This window comes from Neofelis nebulosa, chromosome X, assembly GCF_028018385.1.
Source record: "Neofelis nebulosa isolate mNeoNeb1 chromosome X, mNeoNeb1.pri, whole genome shotgun sequence".
Classification (NCBI taxonomy): domain Eukaryota; kingdom Metazoa; phylum Chordata; class Mammalia; order Carnivora; family Felidae; genus Neofelis; species Neofelis nebulosa.
In genome coordinates this window covers 109,037,962-109,055,946 of record NC_080800.1, presented here as the reverse complement: position 1 = coordinate 109,055,946, position 17,985 = coordinate 109,037,962, and the positions used below count along the sequence as shown (strand labels likewise).

Genomic DNA, 17,985 nt, shown 5'->3' with positions numbered 1-17,985 from the left:
TGTTTACCGTTGGCAAGGCTCTTCACGGTAACCCAATGAGATAAGCAAAGCATTATTCTCTTCACCTCTTCACTTACTTTAATTAAAGAAACTGATTGGGGCGCTGTTTCAGTTGGTTAAGCATCCCACTCTTGACTTCAGCTCAGGTCATGATCTCACAGTTCATGGGTTTGAGTCCCACATCAGGCTCTGAGCTGACAGTGCGGACCCTACTTAGGATTCTCTCTCTCTCCCCCTCTCTCTGCCTCTCTCTCTCTCTCTCTCTCTGTCTCTCTCTCAAAATAAACAAATTAAAAAAAAAAAAGAAACTGATGGTCCCAATGCACTAGAGCCTCACCTATCTTCAAAGAGTGGGCAAGGATCAGGGCTGAAAGGCCTCCCACTTCTTGCAGAGAGGTCTTTTGCTCCCTCCCCTGGTTCTCCCCATTTGGTTCATTGCTGTAAACCACCTAATTGAATGGGTTTGGGAGTTTCGGGGAATTTTTGATGTTTTGTTTTACCAATTTCAACTTCTATTAGCTTGCAATATAACATAAAGCAAGCCTCGTACAGCATTCTATATCTTTTTGTGAGACAGCTACAATCTAGATTTTAAGAAAGCTTCTCAACTCAAAACTGTACTTTGCAGTTTTTGACCTGTTTTAATTGAGATATAATTGACATGTAACATGACATTTGTTTCAGGTGTACAACATAATGATTTGATATTTGTATACATTGTGAAATATAATCAAATGCTTTTGACAGTGAGTAGTGGAGATCTTTCAGGGCCTGGCCTTTGGTGATGCACGACCCTCTTCTGTTTTCTGGAGCTAAGACAAAGAAAGTAATCTTTCTCTGGAGCCAGCCCAGAACCTAGATCTAATTACATCAAAATACACATTGGCTTAGTGGTTAGTCAATCACATAATTGATGTGAAAAAAACAATACTGTTTTATACCATGCATTATATTTCTTCAACGTCCATTCAGTGACATTACTGCATTCAGACCGTCCATCAATTCTGAGAGGAAAGGCAAGGCAAACATTTTTATCCCCAGGTGAAAGATAAGAAAACAGTCCAGAATGATTAATTACCTCGGGTTGGCTAGTTACTATTTCCTTGGCTGTGAAAAAAAAAAATTGAGAAGCCTGGAGACTATTTAAAATAACTTTTATCAGCAACCAAGGTGAATATGCACTGTGAGTCAAACAACTTGAAGCTCCATCAAACCAACCAACCACACAACAAAAGAGGGGAAACCCTCGTGTGGCTAACTGGCAAATTCAGAAGGGTTATTGTTGAGAAACAGGTGTCAAATAAATGAAATGTCAGTTTTATTACATTAGTCTCTGGCAGGCAAGTGTGGAAGGCAACGGTGCGCTCTGGCTGGTTGGTTCAAACGGTGTTGCAATACCAAAAAAAGAGAAAATAAATTGTACTAATGTTTCGTACATTGCTCACTGCACAAGAACTTCTTCAACGCGCTACAGAAAAGGGTTCTTTTATGATCCTTGGCAAACTTGAAGGAAGATCCTGATTTCTATCACGATGCCACATAACTTTTCTGGACCTCGGTTTTTTCATCTATAAAATGAGGGAAATGATGGTTATTCCATAGTGGGTTGCTGCAGGAGTTATCCAGCTCAAAGTCTAGCACATAATGCAAGGCACCGGTGAGGGGCAAACGAAAATCGCTTGAAAGTAAGTGTTACTTGAAAATGTCTTCCTTCAGAAGTGAAAGATATTACTTGTCACAAAAACGTAATGACAAGGAATAGTTGGGTATAATATTTAACTGCTGATAACATAGCTGATGTTGCTAAGTAAACAAACAGTGAAATCATAAGTATGCTAGGCATGTGCTGTTGTCTTTCAAAGTGCTTCCCTTGGGAGGACATCTACTTGTTCTTGTGATGCTCAAACTATCTCTAGGAATAAGAATTGCCTTCAGAGCCAACTACAGGGTCCTCAAGAAAGTCAATCTCATTTCTTAATTGTCACACTTCATTTTTAACTCAAAATTTATGGCCTAGCTCTATCACTTGTCTTATTCATTTGACTTGGCTCTAAATGGCATGTGGCCATTCCCAAACACATTGTCTGCTCTCCAATGACCAAAGTCTATTCCAACTGAGTAAATTTGAACATGTGCCACATGCTATGAAGGCAGTTATCAAGTATCTTCAAATAATCTTTCAAGGATATTATTTCAAAGATGCTACACACATGCCTAAGTTCCGGTGTATTTGTTTTTCAATTAATGTCATCACTTCATATTAGCAGTGTCTAAGGGGATATTTGGAGCAGAATAATTGGAGTTGAAGCTAAGGCAAACATCATAGCCTTGTTTTGTTGTTGGAAATGTGTCACTCTCCCCGATATGCCCTATCTCTATGTCTGTACTAGAGGCTTTCTTGACTTCTGGTGGTAAATGTTTGCTAAGTGTTCATGGGACCATTCAACTCCTTACTTTGATTTTTAAGAACATGGACAGTGTTTTATACAACCTTGACTCCCACAAACAACCCAGAATAGTGCCTCATACTGAGTAGAATCATAGATTCATAGACTAGGAGCGCTAAAGAGAACCTTCAGAGATTGAAACTCCAAGCCAGGAAGTGATGAATCCGGGTTATATACTTCTTAGTCTACTGCTGTAGCCAGCATACCACATTTGAATGAATAAACTCAGATGTCCTGGTTGCTTATTATTTGGGTGAATTTGGACATCTAGTAAGGGTTGGCAGTCTTATTTCTATAGCCTCCTCTGAACCCTGATTTACTGCTGCAAATACGTTATACTTTGGTATGATGCTCCCAGTCTAAGCCCCCTGCCCCTCGCTTCCTAGCATGATACTACAAATGTATTTTTCTGGATGCATAGGCAAAAATCAGCACAATCTGTGTTATCTAAAACTAATAATGTAGTTGGTTTACCTCTAGCCCATATAGAATAGTAAGTAAATATTGTCCAATTAGCAGTAACACCCAAAATAGGAGATTGTGTTCAGCCACAGTGTTGGTTTTTAAATGATGTGATTTTGTGATGTGATTATGTGATGATTATGGGAGGCAAAAGTCCAACCAGATGAACTAAATTTTAGTATCTACTAAAATGCTGACTAAAGGACAAATCAGCTAGTTGTTTGGGGTCACTTTCCACTCCATAAAAATATCACTTCTAAATGACCCAACTATCCACTGTCACAAATCTGCCACGCCCCTTGTCTCTTAATTCATGGGAATATGCTGTGGTTTAGTAAGAAAGAGTCTTTCCGATACTCTCCATTCTGATACTATCCCAGGTAGTGACTCTGAATTGGACTCTCCCCCTTTAGGTAGAAGTCTAAGTCTCCTGTTTTTCTTCATTCTCTACCTAGTCCATCCCCTATATGGTTCTCTTACCTGCTCTCATCTTGCTGACCCCAAGGCAAATTCAATGAGTGCCTGAAAATAGCTCACAAAGTCCAATTCAACCAAGAGCCCTTGATGTGCAATGCCAGGATACAGGAAGCAGACTCTTCAGTTAGAGCTCCCTTTATAATGTAAACAAATCCCTGTAGGAATTGGATCCAGGGAATCCATCTTTTAAAGAAAGACATGGAGGGGCGCCCGGGTGGCTCAGTCCATTGAGGGACTGACTCTTGATTTTGGCTGGGGTCATGATCCCAGGGTGGTGGGATCAAGCCTTGCGTTGGGCTCCGTGCTGAGTATGGAGCCTGCTTAGAATTCTCTCTCTCTCTCTCTCTCTCTCTCTCTCTCTCTCTCTCTCCCTTTCTACTCCTCTCCCAAACTCCTGCACTCTCTTTCTAAAATAAAATCAAATTTTTAAAAAGGCTTTAAAAATAAAAGACACAGAGACAAAATACTCCTCAGAAGTCATTCAAATTTTAACATGAACTTGTACATACTCCTACCCTGCTATTAATGGTATGGAAGTCTCTCACGATAGGCATTTGAATGAAAAAGAAACAGGGTACAAAATACTGTGTGCAGTGTAACAATATATATAGGTATGTCCTGCTTTTCAAAAGTTTGCATCACACCACTTTCCTTTTATGAAAGACGTACATTGATACCCATTTTTGCTAAGCGATAGAAATCCAAAGCGGATTTTTGCTTTTAGGAAAAAAGAGGAAACACAAGGAGAGGGTTGAGTGTTGGTTTGGCGGTGAGCTTTTGTAGAGGTGGCTCATTACCGGAGCAGCGAGAGTGGCGCCTCCCAGCCCCTTCCCTGGCGACTACCCTCAGCATGTCAGCATCCAGCCACCAAAGCTTTGAACCATTGTCTGGGAGCATCTGTCCTCTATCTGGATTTATTTTGTCCCTCCATTAGCAAGATGTGTACTAAGTTACCAGAAAATCCTAAGAGAGGTGATTTTTTGGACCTGGGAATGCTCAAATTTTTCCCCATATAATGAATGGCAGTTGTCTCTTAGCTTTAACCCATTTCAGCTTATGAAAAACTTCATAGGGATGCTCTAGTTTTGGGTAGTGGAGAAAATATGTATATCTTAAATATAGTACGGTTGATTTGGTGTGATGAGAATGGTCCTTTACTTCTGTGGTCTCCCCAAATCCCATAACCCCAGTCTAATCATGAGAAAAACATCAAGCAAACCCCACTGAGGGACATTCTATAAATACATGACCAGTACTCCCCAAAACTGTCGATGTCGGGGTGTCTGGATGGCGCAGTCAGTTAAGCAGCTGACTCTTGGTTTGGGCTCGGTCATGATCTCATGGTTCTGAGTTCGAGCCCCTGGTTGGTCTCTGCACTGACAGAGTGGAGCCTGCTTGGAATTTTTCTCTCCCTCTCGCTCTCTGCCCCTCCTGGGCTCGCTCTCTCTCTCTTTCTCTCTCTCTCTCTCTTAATAAATAAATAAATAAACATAAACATTTTAAAAACCTGTCAATATCAACAAAAACAAAGAAGGTGTGAGAAAATGTCACAGCTAGGAGGAGCTTAAGAAAATAGGACAACCAAATGTAATGTGGTAACTAATAGATGAGATCTCAGGAAGGTAAAGGACATTAGCTAAAAACTAAGGAAATGTGAAAAACATATAGACTGCTATCAATCATAATGAAGCGATATTGATTCATCAATTTTAACAAGTGTACCATACTAATGTAAGACGTTAATAATAGGGGAAACTAAGTGGGGGCTATATGGGTACTCTCTGCACTATCCTCACAATTTTTCTACAAATCTCAATCTATTATAAAAGAAAAGTTTCTTGAAAAATACACAACTGTAGCTACCTCTGAGTAGAAGGATTTTAGGTAAACTTTATGTTCTTCCTTTCCACAGTTCATAGTTTTCTACAATATGTGTATTGCTTTAGTAATAAGAAGAAACGAAAATTTCTTTTTTTTTTTTTTTTGAGAGAGAGAGAGAGAGAGAGAGTGAGAGCATATGAGCGGGGAGGGCAGAGAGAGAGGGAGGGAGAAAATCCCAACCAGGCTCCACGCCCAGCACGGAGCCTGACGTGAGGCTGATCTCACAACGGTGACATCATGACATGAGCCAAAACCAAGAGTGGGAGGCTTAACTGACTGAGCCGCCCAGGCGCCCAAAACATCTATTTCTAAAAGTATGTGAATCTATATTTTATTCATCACAAGAACATCTGCATACATTTAAACATTGCATATGTGTACCAGATCTATTCATTGTGCAAAAGGTTCGTTGTTTATATTGATTTGCAAGCCCCTAAAGGATCCACGGCCCTTAATTAATTAGAGGAGAATAGGATAAGAAGTGGGAAAATAATTCATAATGTCCCTGTAAATTATTAATAGTGGGACTCAGTTCACACTTAAAAGACATTTCCTAACCTTTTTCTCTTAAAAATTTATTTTTGAGAGAGAGAGAGAGACAGAGTGTGAGTGGGGGAGGGGCAGAGAGAGAGGGAGATACAGAATCCCAAACAGGCTCCACGCTGTCAACACACAGCCCAACTTGGGGCTTGAACCCACAAACTATGAGATCATGACCTGAGCCAAAGGCCAACGCTTAACCGACTGAGCCACCCAGGCACCCCGACATTTTCCTAACGCTCATCTTTTCTGACACCCAAAAACGTGCCAAAAAAGGATTTACTTTTCAAGCTGAATTCTCCTATTTGCACATATTTAATTTCAGTTTTCAAATTTACATAAATTATAGAGAGGGAGAAAATAAAGGGCTTTATTTTCTGTTAGGTACCTGGCATGCTGTCATTGGTGAGTACAAGTTTCCTTCCTTACCTTCTTCTTTGTCATTAGGCCTGTTGCTCTTATATTTTTTGTAGCACATACTTGACCTCAGATGTCACCCTAAGTGTCCAAAAATTCATCCCCCAAAACATGGTTTACAGTATAATAGGTGGCTGAAGGGGCCAGCATAAACAAAGGATAAACCTCACTTTAATCTATCAAAATTTGTTATGAAATACTCCCTAGATGCTGGGGATACAGGGCCCGACACGTAGTACTGGTCAAGAAATATTTGTTGAGTTAATGAACAAGGTTCCTGTCATCAGGGAGTTTATACACTAATGAAAAAGCAGACAAACAGACAATTAAAATACAATGCGTAAGCATAGTGTTCTATGGGAGCAAAGAAGAGGGGTGCCTTACCTTCCCTGAAGCACTGAAGGGTGGCATCCTCAAAGACAAGACATTTAAGCTCAAATCTAGGGGAGAGAGTAGGCGTTAAATGGGAGAGGTGATGAGTATGGGGTGGGAGAATTTGGAAAAGAGGAAGGTACAGAGGCAAATATGCTCATGGTCTGTCTAAGGAATAATTTATGTAGGGGGTGGTTCCTGCTGAGAATTCATAAGTGAAAAATGTTTTAAAGTCTCTTTGGAACCAAATTAAGGAGATCCTTGAATAGGTACTTCATCTTGGAAGCAATGGGGCATTACCACTTTCCTGTCTGAGTGGGGCACTGACTGATGTATGCAAAGTAGTATTTGAGAACAGCATTCTAGAAATCTTGGGTTGACCTGGAAGGGAGAAAGCGCAAGGTAGAAAGGGGAATTAGGAGGCTGCTGTAGTGAGAAGTGATGAGAACCTGAGCTGAGATAATGAGGCTGAGAATAGGAAGAAGTGGTGGCAAATGCATGCAGGAAATACTCATGAGGAAGAATCAATAGAATTTGGTGGCCTGACCAAGTGTGAGAGGGAAAGGGAGATAATCCATACACAGATACTCATTAAGTACATGTGCTTCATCACTTGATTTGACTTGCCTCAGTTCTAAACTAGACCTTGCATCAGAATCCCCTGATGGGCTTAATTCAAACACAGATTCCTGGGCCCATCCCCTGAGTTTCTGATTCAGTAGGTCTTTGATGAGATCTGAGACTACATTTCTAACAAGTTTGCAGGTGATATCAATGCTACCTCTCTGGAAACTATACTTTGGAACCATTGGAGTATGGACTATGTCATACCATTTCTAGCAAACAGGCCATTAGAATCACGTTTTTAGTCTTTTCAACATATGGTGCTAGAACAACTAGTTAGCCACATGCAGAAGAATGAAATCAGACCCTTACCTCATCATATATGTATATGTATGTGTATATATAGGATGATACCCAAAGTCCTATTCTTAATAACTGGTGATGGTGGTACCATTGACTGTGATAGGAAACACAAGAGGGGGAAGTTCTGGAGATCAAAAGAAAAAACAAGGAGGGGCACCTGGCTGGCTCAGTCAGTAGAGCATGCGACTCGATATCCAGGTTATGAGTTTGAGCCCCACTTGGGTGTAGAGATTGCTTTAACGCACACACACACACACACACACACACACACACACACACAGATATGCTGAACATCAGACATAGTAAGTTTGAGATGCCCTTACCATCAGCCAACTCCCTTGGCTCTCAAAATGATCGTCTGGGTTAAATTTGTTCATCTTGTCCACATGGGAAGAGCATTCACTGAATTAATTAGCCCAAGTGCTGTCATCAGCTTGAAAATTAGATTTCTTGGGGCGCCTGGATGGCTCAGTCAGTTAAGCATCCAACTTCGGTTGACATCATGATCTCACAGATTTGTGAGCTCCAGCACGCATGAAGCTCTCCACTGTCAGTGTGGAGCCTGCTTCAGATCCTCTGTCTCCCTCTCTCTCTGTCTCTCTTTCTCTCACTCTCTCTCTCTCTCTAGCTCTCAAAAACAAACACACATTTTTTTAAAAGGAAAATTAGATTTCTCTTTTTAAAATGATTTATTATCCAGACTTTTAGTAACTGGTTCACAGGAGTGGGTTCACCCCTGTACCCTCACCTTCAAACTTCTAATCCCTCAACTTTCCAGGTGACACAAAACGGAGTCCAGACCATTAAAAGCTGGAGGTCAAACTAAGACCTATAATTCCTCAAATCTTGGTGGTTTCTCTAAGGGGCCCACTTAGCAGCAGCAACCCAGCCTCTCACTCAGTGACGCTGTCACAGCAACAAGGATGTGTGTTGTGCCTTCTTTGTTTAAATCCAGGAAATGGATTTTATTTTTATTGTTATCAAAATTTCGAAAATAAAGAGCAAACAAAAGGGGGACGTTTCTAGTTTAATCTTTTGCTGCCACCTAGTGCCAGAACTCAGCATATTCAGCTAGCTGCTCCAGATAAGAAAAAAAATTAACAAGGTTTAATGCATCGCCACCAATTCGAAACAGACAATAACAATGAGCTATTTTAGCAAACAGTATCTATCTTTAAATTAATTTTTCACATTGTTTCTCACATTTTTAAAGATTTGATTTTTAAGTAATCTCTACACGGTGGGTGGGGCTTGAACTCTTGACCCCAAGATCAAGAGTCACAGGCTCCACCAACTGAGCCAGCCAGGCTCCCCAGTATTTCTCAAACTTATAGATCAGCCGTTTCAAGCATTCAGGCACCAGCCCTTCTAAATTACTGAGAATTCGATTTTCAGGCAATTTCCTTCTAAGCCTCAATTTTGGTTACCTGCTGGGGGGATTCCTGAGAGCACTTGGAGGCCCAAGTAGGTCAGAATATCACTTTCTGTTAGTTGTGAAGCACTTGCACAAATTCTCCTGGGAAGGGGAGTCAAATGGGACTGGAGTCTATAATGGTCTCATAACCATAATTTGCAACTTTTTTAAAGATGTATTTTATTGTCAGAAAGAGAGAGAGAGACTGCGCAGGGGAGAGGTGCAGAGAGAAAGAGAGAATCTTAAGCAGGCTCCATGCTGGGGTGGGCCTCGATCCCAAGACCCTAGGATCACCACCTGAGCCTAAATTAAGAGTCCAACGCTCAACCAACTGAACCACCGACGTGCCCCCATACTTGGCAACTTTTAAAGAATCTTCAATTTCAGATTAAGGGTTTATACTATATAGCTGAAATTTAGCCTGCAATGTAATTATCATAAATTGCCATTTCTCAAGAAGAATAAAATAGTAAGTGGAGGAGGGGAAGAATGACTTTTTTCCTAGCTTTACTGAGACATAATTGACCTATAACATCGTGTAAGTTTAAAGTGTACAACGCGATGATTTCATATGTGTGTACTTTGTGAAATGATTACCACAATATGGTTAGTTAATACGTCCTTCACCTCGCATAGTTCCCTTATTTGTATGTGTGCACACACGTGTAGGGGTGTGTGTGTGTGTGCGTGTGGTGAAGATTTTTACGACCTACTCTCTTAACAACTTTCAAAGATACAATACGGTATTGTTAGCTGTAGTCACCATCCCCAGAACTTATTTATCTTCTAACTGGAAATTTGTACCCTTTGACTATCTTTACCCATTTCCCTCAACGACCTGCCCCTGCCAACCACTAACCTACTGTTTCTATGAGTTTGGGTTCTTCTTGTTCTTTCAGATTCCACGTATAAGTGAGACCGTAGCATATTGGTCTTTGTCTGACTCATTTCACTTAGCATAATGTCCTCTGGTTTCATCCATGTTGTCACAAATGGCACTATGTCCTTTTTTTAAAGGCTGAGTAATATTTTATATATATTTCCATGTCTCAGCTGTTGTAAATAATGTTGCAGTGAACACGGAGATGCAGATAGGTCTTCGAGAGTGATTTAATTTCTTTTTTTATTTATTTAAATTCAAGTTAGTTAACATACAGTGTAGTCTCGGCTTCAGAAGTAGAAACCAGTGATTCATCACTTACATACAACACCCACTGCTCATCCCAACAAGTGCCCTCCTTAACGTCCATCACCCATTTACCCCATCCCCCCACCCACCTCCCCTCCAGCAACCCTCAGTCTGTTCTCTGTATTTAAGAGTCTCTTATGGTTTCCCTCCCTATTTTCATTTTATTTTTCCTTCCCTTCCCCTGTGTTCATCTGTCGTGTTTCTTAAATTCCACATATGAGTGAAATCATATGATATCTGTCTTTCTCTGACTGACTTATTTAGCTTCAATTTCCTTTGTAGATAAACCCAGAAGTGGGATTGCTGGATCAATTGCTAATTCTATTTTAAAGTTCTTGAGGAACCTCCACACTGTGTTCCATAGTGGCTGCACCAATTTGCATTCCTGCAGACAGTGCACGAGGGTTCTGTTCTCTCCATATCCCCTCCGACACTTGTCATCTCTTGTCTCTCTGATAATGGCCACAGAATGACTTCCTATGGCATGCGGTAATTTTGAGAAAACTGGCATATTTGCATACATATCATTACAACCAGGGTTTGAACTATTGTGTGGTAATAAATCGTGTAGGTGGTAGAAGCATTTGAGAGGATTACATTTGTATTTGTAAATGGTGTAGTTACAAGGGCAAAGTAAGACATGAAAAGTATAAGGTTTGTTAAAATAAATGTACCAGTTCTCCGCTTGAATCTTCTGCGTCCACCAGCTGTGCGAGCTTATGTAAGTTACTTAACTTCCCTGCGCCTAGTTTCCTCACCTCTAAACGAGGGATGATGACAATAGTACTTGCTGTGAGGATTGAAGTGTTCCACCAGATTCTTGACACCTAGCGAGTGCCCGATAAATAATAACTGCTATTTGTAATAATAGCATTAAAAATAATTAAGCTTACCCCTCGCCTCCTCCCATGGAGTTAAATATGGTCCCCCTGGAAGAGAAAGAGGCTCCCTGTTGTAAATGCTCCAAGGCATTTGGGAAGGTAATTGCGGCAACCTCAGCATCAGCAGCAGGTGCCACAGACCCAAGGTCAGGTGGTCCCTGGCAGGTCGTGCAAGCATGTCCTCAGAGAAGACATGGAATCAGTAGGAACAACCAGCCTTGCTCAAGGTCAGAGAAACAGGAGAATAAAGCCCGAATTCTTTAACATTGTCTTACCACCCATTCGCTACTTTATACTCCAGGGAAACAGAACTTATTGCTGTGAAACAAGGTGGTGAATATATTGTAGGCTCTGGGGACAGACTGGCCTGAGTTTGAATTCTAGCTCTGTCACCAATAAGCTATGCAACTTTGTAGAAGTTACCTAACTTCTCTGAGCCTTACTCCCTTCATTATAAAATTGGGAATGATAATTATAGCACTTAACTCTTGAGGCTATTGCAAGAATTAAATAAAATGATGTGGTGTAAATCACAATGCCTGTCATAGAGTCTGTCATCCATAAATCCCTATCATTATACCATGAAATCATCCAACTTGCCCCAACATCAAATACGGCCTTCATATTTGAAGTAGCCTGGTAGTTTCGAATGAATTGCAATAATCTGAGAAGTACGTCTTCCCTGTCTTTAGCTTTCTAAAGTTCAAACCTGACCATAATCACCATTTATTAAACACTTACCATATGCCAGGCATTTAGGTACTTTTTCTTAGTCTTTGCAACACCTAAATGAGGCAGACATTATTTTCCCCTTTACACATGCCAAAAGGGGGGCTCAGAGAAGGTTAAGTAACTTTCCCTGGGTCATATAAGCATCACGACCAATATTTGAACCTGGGCCTGGGTGCCGAATCCCCTACTTTCGCTCAGTGCAGTACTCCCTGACCTTTGTATTTTTTTTTTTTTTTATTTTTGAGACAGAGAGAGACAGAGCATGAATGGGGGAGGGGCAGAGAGAGAGGGAGACACAGAATCGGAAACAGGCTCCAGGCTCCGAGCCATCAGCCCAGAGCCTGACGCGGGGCTCAAACTCACGGACCGCGAGATCGTGACCTGGCTGAAGTCGGACGCTTAACCGACTGCGCCACCCAGGCGCCCCTCCCTGACCTTTGTAAAATCACCTTCCATGACTTCCAACAGCCTTCAGGGGAAAGGTCACACCCCTCAGGTTACTACACAAGGCTTTGCTTTATCTGGCTCTACTGCCCCCCGCCCCCCCCCCCCGACCCTTCTGACCTCCTCACCTACAGCCCAATCACCTCCTGAAAAAACAAAAAAAACAAAAAAACAACCTTCCCTAATGCCCTTCCTGAGTCTCCCAGAGCACCCTGGCCATATCTGTATCATGACACTTGTCATATTGTAGTAACTATTGATTTCATTGTATGTGTTCTTCAAAAGGCCATGAACTCCTTAGGACACCGTGTCTTATCCATCTTTTTATTCCCATTATCTGGCAAAGTGCTTGCCACAGAGTAGGAATGTAATCAATGTGTATCGAATGACTGACTGACTGAATGAATGAATAGGTAAACCGTTGAATATTGAGGAGGGAAGGCCCAAGTATAAAGTCCCACCACTTTTTTTACAACAGCAGTGCTTAAGGTGGGGTCCCTGGACCGGCAGTAGCAGCATTGGGGAACTTAGAAATGCAAATTATCTGCCCTACCCCAGCATCAGAAACTGGGGGGTGGGGCCCCACCTTCTGTATTTTACAATCCTCCAGGTTACCTTCAAGTGTCTGTAAGTTGCGAGTATATTTATACATCGGATTTAAATTGCCAATAAACATGCATATATAAACAACAAAAAAGATTATGTTTATTATTAATACTAAGTCCTTAAATGTATTTAGTTCTTAACAGATTACAAAATACTTTCCTCACTACTATATTTGAAAGAAAAGATGGAATAGAGAGGGAGAAGGATTAAGGAGTTCAGATCAGTGTGTTACACTCTTATTTAGCAGGCCCCTGAGTTCCTAGAGAGAGAACTTTCTCAGCTGTCACATCAGGAAAAGAAAAGTTTTGTGCCTCTATAGGAGTGTTTTCCTGGCCAGGCTGGAGAAGTGACTTCTGATAAGTAGCCCTTCCCATGAAATCCCATTGGTTGGGTGAAGTATTCCAGGTGGGCAAAGTTGGAATGTGATTAAATCGTAGTTGGGGTTGTAGGAGAGGTGACACTATGGGGAAGAAGGCATACCCAGACTTTGAGGGGTACGTGAGTATTTTTAATTCTTTATGCCGACGTGAAGTTTCAGTCAGCGGAAGATGCAGCGTGCAAAATTACACGACCACATTCTTAGTTTAAAAAATATGTTTTCACTCTCAGGGAAAAATACTGCGAAAGGAATTAAAATTTTATGGTGATTTTCTTTGGGTAGTGGTATTTCACCTTTTTAGAAAAGAGTTTTTTTACAAAGAACTTTTTTTATAATGAGAAAGAGATAATAAAGTTATAAAATTGGTTCTGTGTACCTGGGGAGACTGATATGCAGAACCAGCAGCTGGTGTAGCTGGACGCAGGATTTGAAAAGGAAGACTGGAATCTCAGAGGCTAGAAGGAGCTGGGAAGAACCCAGAACAATATGTATCAAGGGGCCTCCCTAAAGCACTGAAATAAGAAGAGGCGATGCCCTGCCGAAGTAGGACACTACTGACACGGGTTCTGCTAATCCAAAGTCAACTTCAAGCCAAAGAGAGGGAAGCGTCTGGGACACGAATAGAATGGGGCTTGGGTTTCTTCCCAGGATCTGGAAGGTGAAAGGGCTCACTGGGAGGGTGGAAGTGAGGGAAAACGATCCAGAACAGTTCATGGCTGCAGGGTTTGCAACCGAAAGAGGTATAAACTGGAAAGGGAGGGATAACAGAAGTGAACAATCGGTGCCCAAAGCAAACGTTCACACTTTAAACTTGTGCCAAGCTAATTGCATAAAACAGGATTGTGTACCTGTAACTTACATGTTCTGCATACAGTTTATACCCTATGATTTCTTCACAACGCTAAAAATCAGCTGTGTTCTTACAGATGATTCCCCTAGCAATAGTTACTTTGGAGTGGAGGCTGATACGGAATTAAAGCAAAAGTTCTAAATCTCAAGGGCATACTCTCTGGAGAAATTGCCCTCCCCCATCCTTGAACCTTGGGAGCGGAAAGTTATTATCTGAGCAGTTTACATGTATTAAGCAGTTAGTGTTTAGAAGACTAAGTGCTTTGACTGCATCATCTCATTTATTCTTCAAAGGAGCCTTATGAGCTTAGATACTGCTATTATGTCCAACTTTACAAATGAGGGAATGAAGATCTAGCTGGCAAACGACGTTAGGAAGATTTGACTCTGAAGCCCGAATTCCTTCTATGATACTACCCTACATCTGAGTCCTGAGCATACCCTGAAGCAAGTAACAGCTATAAAATTAGTAATACCTAGGGTGAGGTTATAAAAAACCACATACGGTCATACTGTGCTGGTAGGAATGTAAATTGGTATGATCTTTCTGAAGGACAATTTAGCAATATTCACCAGAGAATTTTCAATGCAATACCGTTGTGTTGCAATTCTTTCAATTACCGAGATACGGTAAGTGAAAACAAGCAAGGTGGGGAACGGTGTGTATACTAAGATTACTTTTATAATATGTTTTAAAAATACATACAGAAGATGGATTGACAGATATACCAGCATCTAAATAACATTTTCCCCTGAAACTCAAGAAGCTTTTAACGACAAATATCTTTGGAAAGAGTAACTCGCTTATTATTTTTGTGCCACTGGGAGATACTTGGGCTTTTAAAGTTTTGTTTTCCTCTTTATGTTCACTGCCTTAAAAAAATAACACTTTATTAAATCTTTTAAATAAAACCAAACAGCTAGCATTCATTCAGTGTTCCTCACGAGCAATGAACTGAGCTAAGTATTTTACCTACACTGCTTCACTGTATTCTCACATTGAATGGTTAGCACCATTTTACAGATGAGGAGTTAGACCCTTGGGCAGGTGAAATCACTTGCTTGAGGTGTCCCAGCGAAGGAGGTGGGCAAGCTGCGGTTTCACTGCCTGTGTGTTCAGTTCAGAGCCCTTGGCACTCAATTGTGCCCTCGGAATTGGTTTTTATACTCTCATTGCCTAATAAAAGTAAACTGGCGAACAACTGGAGTCTAATGAGATAATGTATGTGAAAATACTTTTCTAAGTATAGAGATGTTTGGGGAGGAAAGAACAGGCAGTGGGAGGGAGTTTAACTTGGGCCGACCTGTCCACTGACCCCTAGATAGTCAGGATTTTGTTTTTTGGGGAAGTAATGATCAATCACTTTTTTTTTCTCCTTTAAAAATATTATAAAATTACATTTATTCCCCCTGTCCCCAATAACATCTGATCATTGTTTAAAAGCTAAAATGCGATGGAGAAATGGAAGTCCTTTTAGAATACCTCACATGGATAGTTCATGACTTCCTTTAGGTTTTAATGTCTATGTAACTATATATCACACACACTCCCACATATTTTACGTAGGTGCGAGCAATTGTATATTTGCTCAGTGTCTTGCTTTCAGCCTTATCACATATCCTGACCATCTTTTCATATCAGCACTTACAAATATTTTCTTTTTAATAGCTGAATAGTATCCATTTTGCGAATGTACACACACACACACACACACACACACACACACATACAATTACTTTTTGCATTGTCTACTGAAGGACATTTAAGCTACTTCCAACTGTTTGCTTTCCTAAGTGTTGCTGTAATGAATCCCCTTCCCAAGAAAGTTCAGAGGGAGCTTCACACTGAGTGGGACATTTGTCAACCCTGTAGCTGATAAGAGTGACCCAGTGGGACTCTGTAGTGAAGGGAGGAGCATGTTCCACTGTGTGGAGAAACAAAGAACTCTCTCCAAAACACTTTGGCCAACACAATCAGAGCCATGAGAGTTGCCAACAGGTGGGACAACCTCAAAGAGTTCCCTATTGTGACAGTTTAGTAACAGAGCAGAGGCTTGCTGCTGTTGCTCAACAGCGATTGCTGGGTCAGAAGAGGAATTTGCAGACTCAGTTACAATCAGGGCTGGTGCAGGGCTGTGGGTCCCACCAGACAGTCTGGAGACAGCAAGACAGGGAGATGGGCAGCAGAGCTCCAAATCGGGCAACGGCACGTGTGGAAGGAGCAGTGACCTATGAGGGGACTCCTACCTCCTAAACCAGCCTCTTCCAGCAGAGGGCAGTGCCTCAGATATCAGGCGGGACTCGGGCCAGCTGGAGCCAGAGCTGGGGACTTCGCTGGACAGATTGCAGCAGCCCTGAGCCGAGGAGAAATTGAACTAAACTGTCCTTTGGTTACTGTAAGTGACATTGGGGAATCCTCTGCGAAAGACCCAGCGGGAACTTCACACTACCGTGATTTGCCTGCTTTCTAATGTCTGCCAGTTCGGGTTTGGTCATAAACCTCTTTGTACAGGGTCTGGCTGGTGGGGGCTTGCAAGTCAGGGAATTTGGAATCAATTTAACTCGACTGGCCACCGAGTATCTCAGGTTTCTGGGTGCATGCTTGAATCAAAGAGGGAGTGACGTGCCTGAAATATAACCTAGCCTTCTGGCCCCGGGGCTCTGTGGAGCTGACACGAAGTTTACAAATAGAAAGTCAGCAGAGGGAAAGATAGGAAAGAAGTAACAATTTTATCTAAAAATAGAAACTTAGTGTCTAACACCAGTCCTTCCCTTGTGCGTTTCAATGACCATGAAGGATGACCGTTAAAACAAACTTCAGCGTGGAAGAGCCAGCCACGCAAAGTGCAGTGCATGCACGTAAGAAAAGATTCAAAGCAGTTAGTCGGCCTGAAACATTTCCAATCAACTGTTCCCTGAGCGTTGCTTACCTTTCCTGCTGTGTAGCGGTTGGAATCAAATAGGGGGGCAAAGCTGAGTTACTGTCAGATAAAGTGTATTTCTACTCCTGTTGTTTTTGAGCCTTGTGATACGAAGGAAAGGGGTGACTCTGGCATTTGCTGGTGGAGTTGAGCAGATCTGCCGGATGATAAAAGTACCGTGTGTGTTTAATGATTTGTCAGGCACGGCTAAGTAAAAGCCATCACCGACGAAAGCCGTGCAATAGCGAAGTCTAGAGGGAGTTCGCACGCGTTTCTCAGGCAAGCGTCAAGTGGAAGAAATACCAGCAAAGAGAATAAACTTTCTTGGCTGCTTTATTTTCCTCGTCACTTCTAGTCCAGGGATGTTTGGCGCTCTCCCGGCGGCTAGATGATCGCCGGCCCTCCCGCTCCGGCCAAGCAGCCGCTCGAGTCCTCAGGCCGCGGAGACGCGCAGGGGCTGCAGCGGGTTCGGGGTGGGACGGCGGCGGCAGCGGGCGGGAAGAGGGAGGCCGCCGGAGCTCCTCAGCGAGGCCCTATGCCAAGGCCGCGGCCCCGACCCGGGAGCGTCCCCGGCCGCCTTGCTCGGCAGGGCGCGGCCCCAGCGCCACCCGGCTCGCCCCGGAGAGGTGGGACTTTCCCCACCGGAAGTGATCCCGGCCAGTCTCGGGGAACTGGGGCACCTCAGCCAGTGTGTCAGGGAAACCCTTCCGGGTGTGTGCTGGGGGGGGGGGGGGTGGGTGAGAAAAAAAAGAGGTGGCTTCGCCTGGAGTGGCCGCCGCCGCCGCCGCCGCCGCCGCCGGACGGCCCCCGCCCCTTTCCCCTCCGCGAGCAGCGGCGCTGGGGCGGCGGTGAGACGGAGGAGCCGGCCGCTGGCCATGGCCTTGGCGTGACGGAACCTCCCGGGGGGCGGCCGGGCGGGTGCGGACTGCGGGGTAAGCGGCGGCGTTGGCGGAGGCGGCCGGGTCGGGGCGGGAGCTGGGGCGGGGGGGGGGGGCGGCGGGTAACGCGCCCCCTCTCCCTCCACAGGCCGGACGACGCCCGCGGGAG

At 43.0% G+C, this 17,985-nt stretch overlaps 1 long non-coding RNA gene across 1 annotated transcript; it reads right to left on the bottom strand.

Moving 5' to 3' along the window:
* Positions 1–320: 320 nt before the first annotated feature.
* Positions 321–17,655, bottom strand: LOC131502337 (uncharacterized). The gene is made up of 3 exons (XR_009257014.1): positions 16,948–17,655; positions 6,609–6,664; positions 321–1,568 (listed from the first exon to the last, which is right to left on the bottom strand). It is a non-coding gene; the product is annotated as an uncharacterized LOC131502337 (long non-coding RNA).
* Positions 17,656–17,985: the final 330 nt, after the last annotated feature.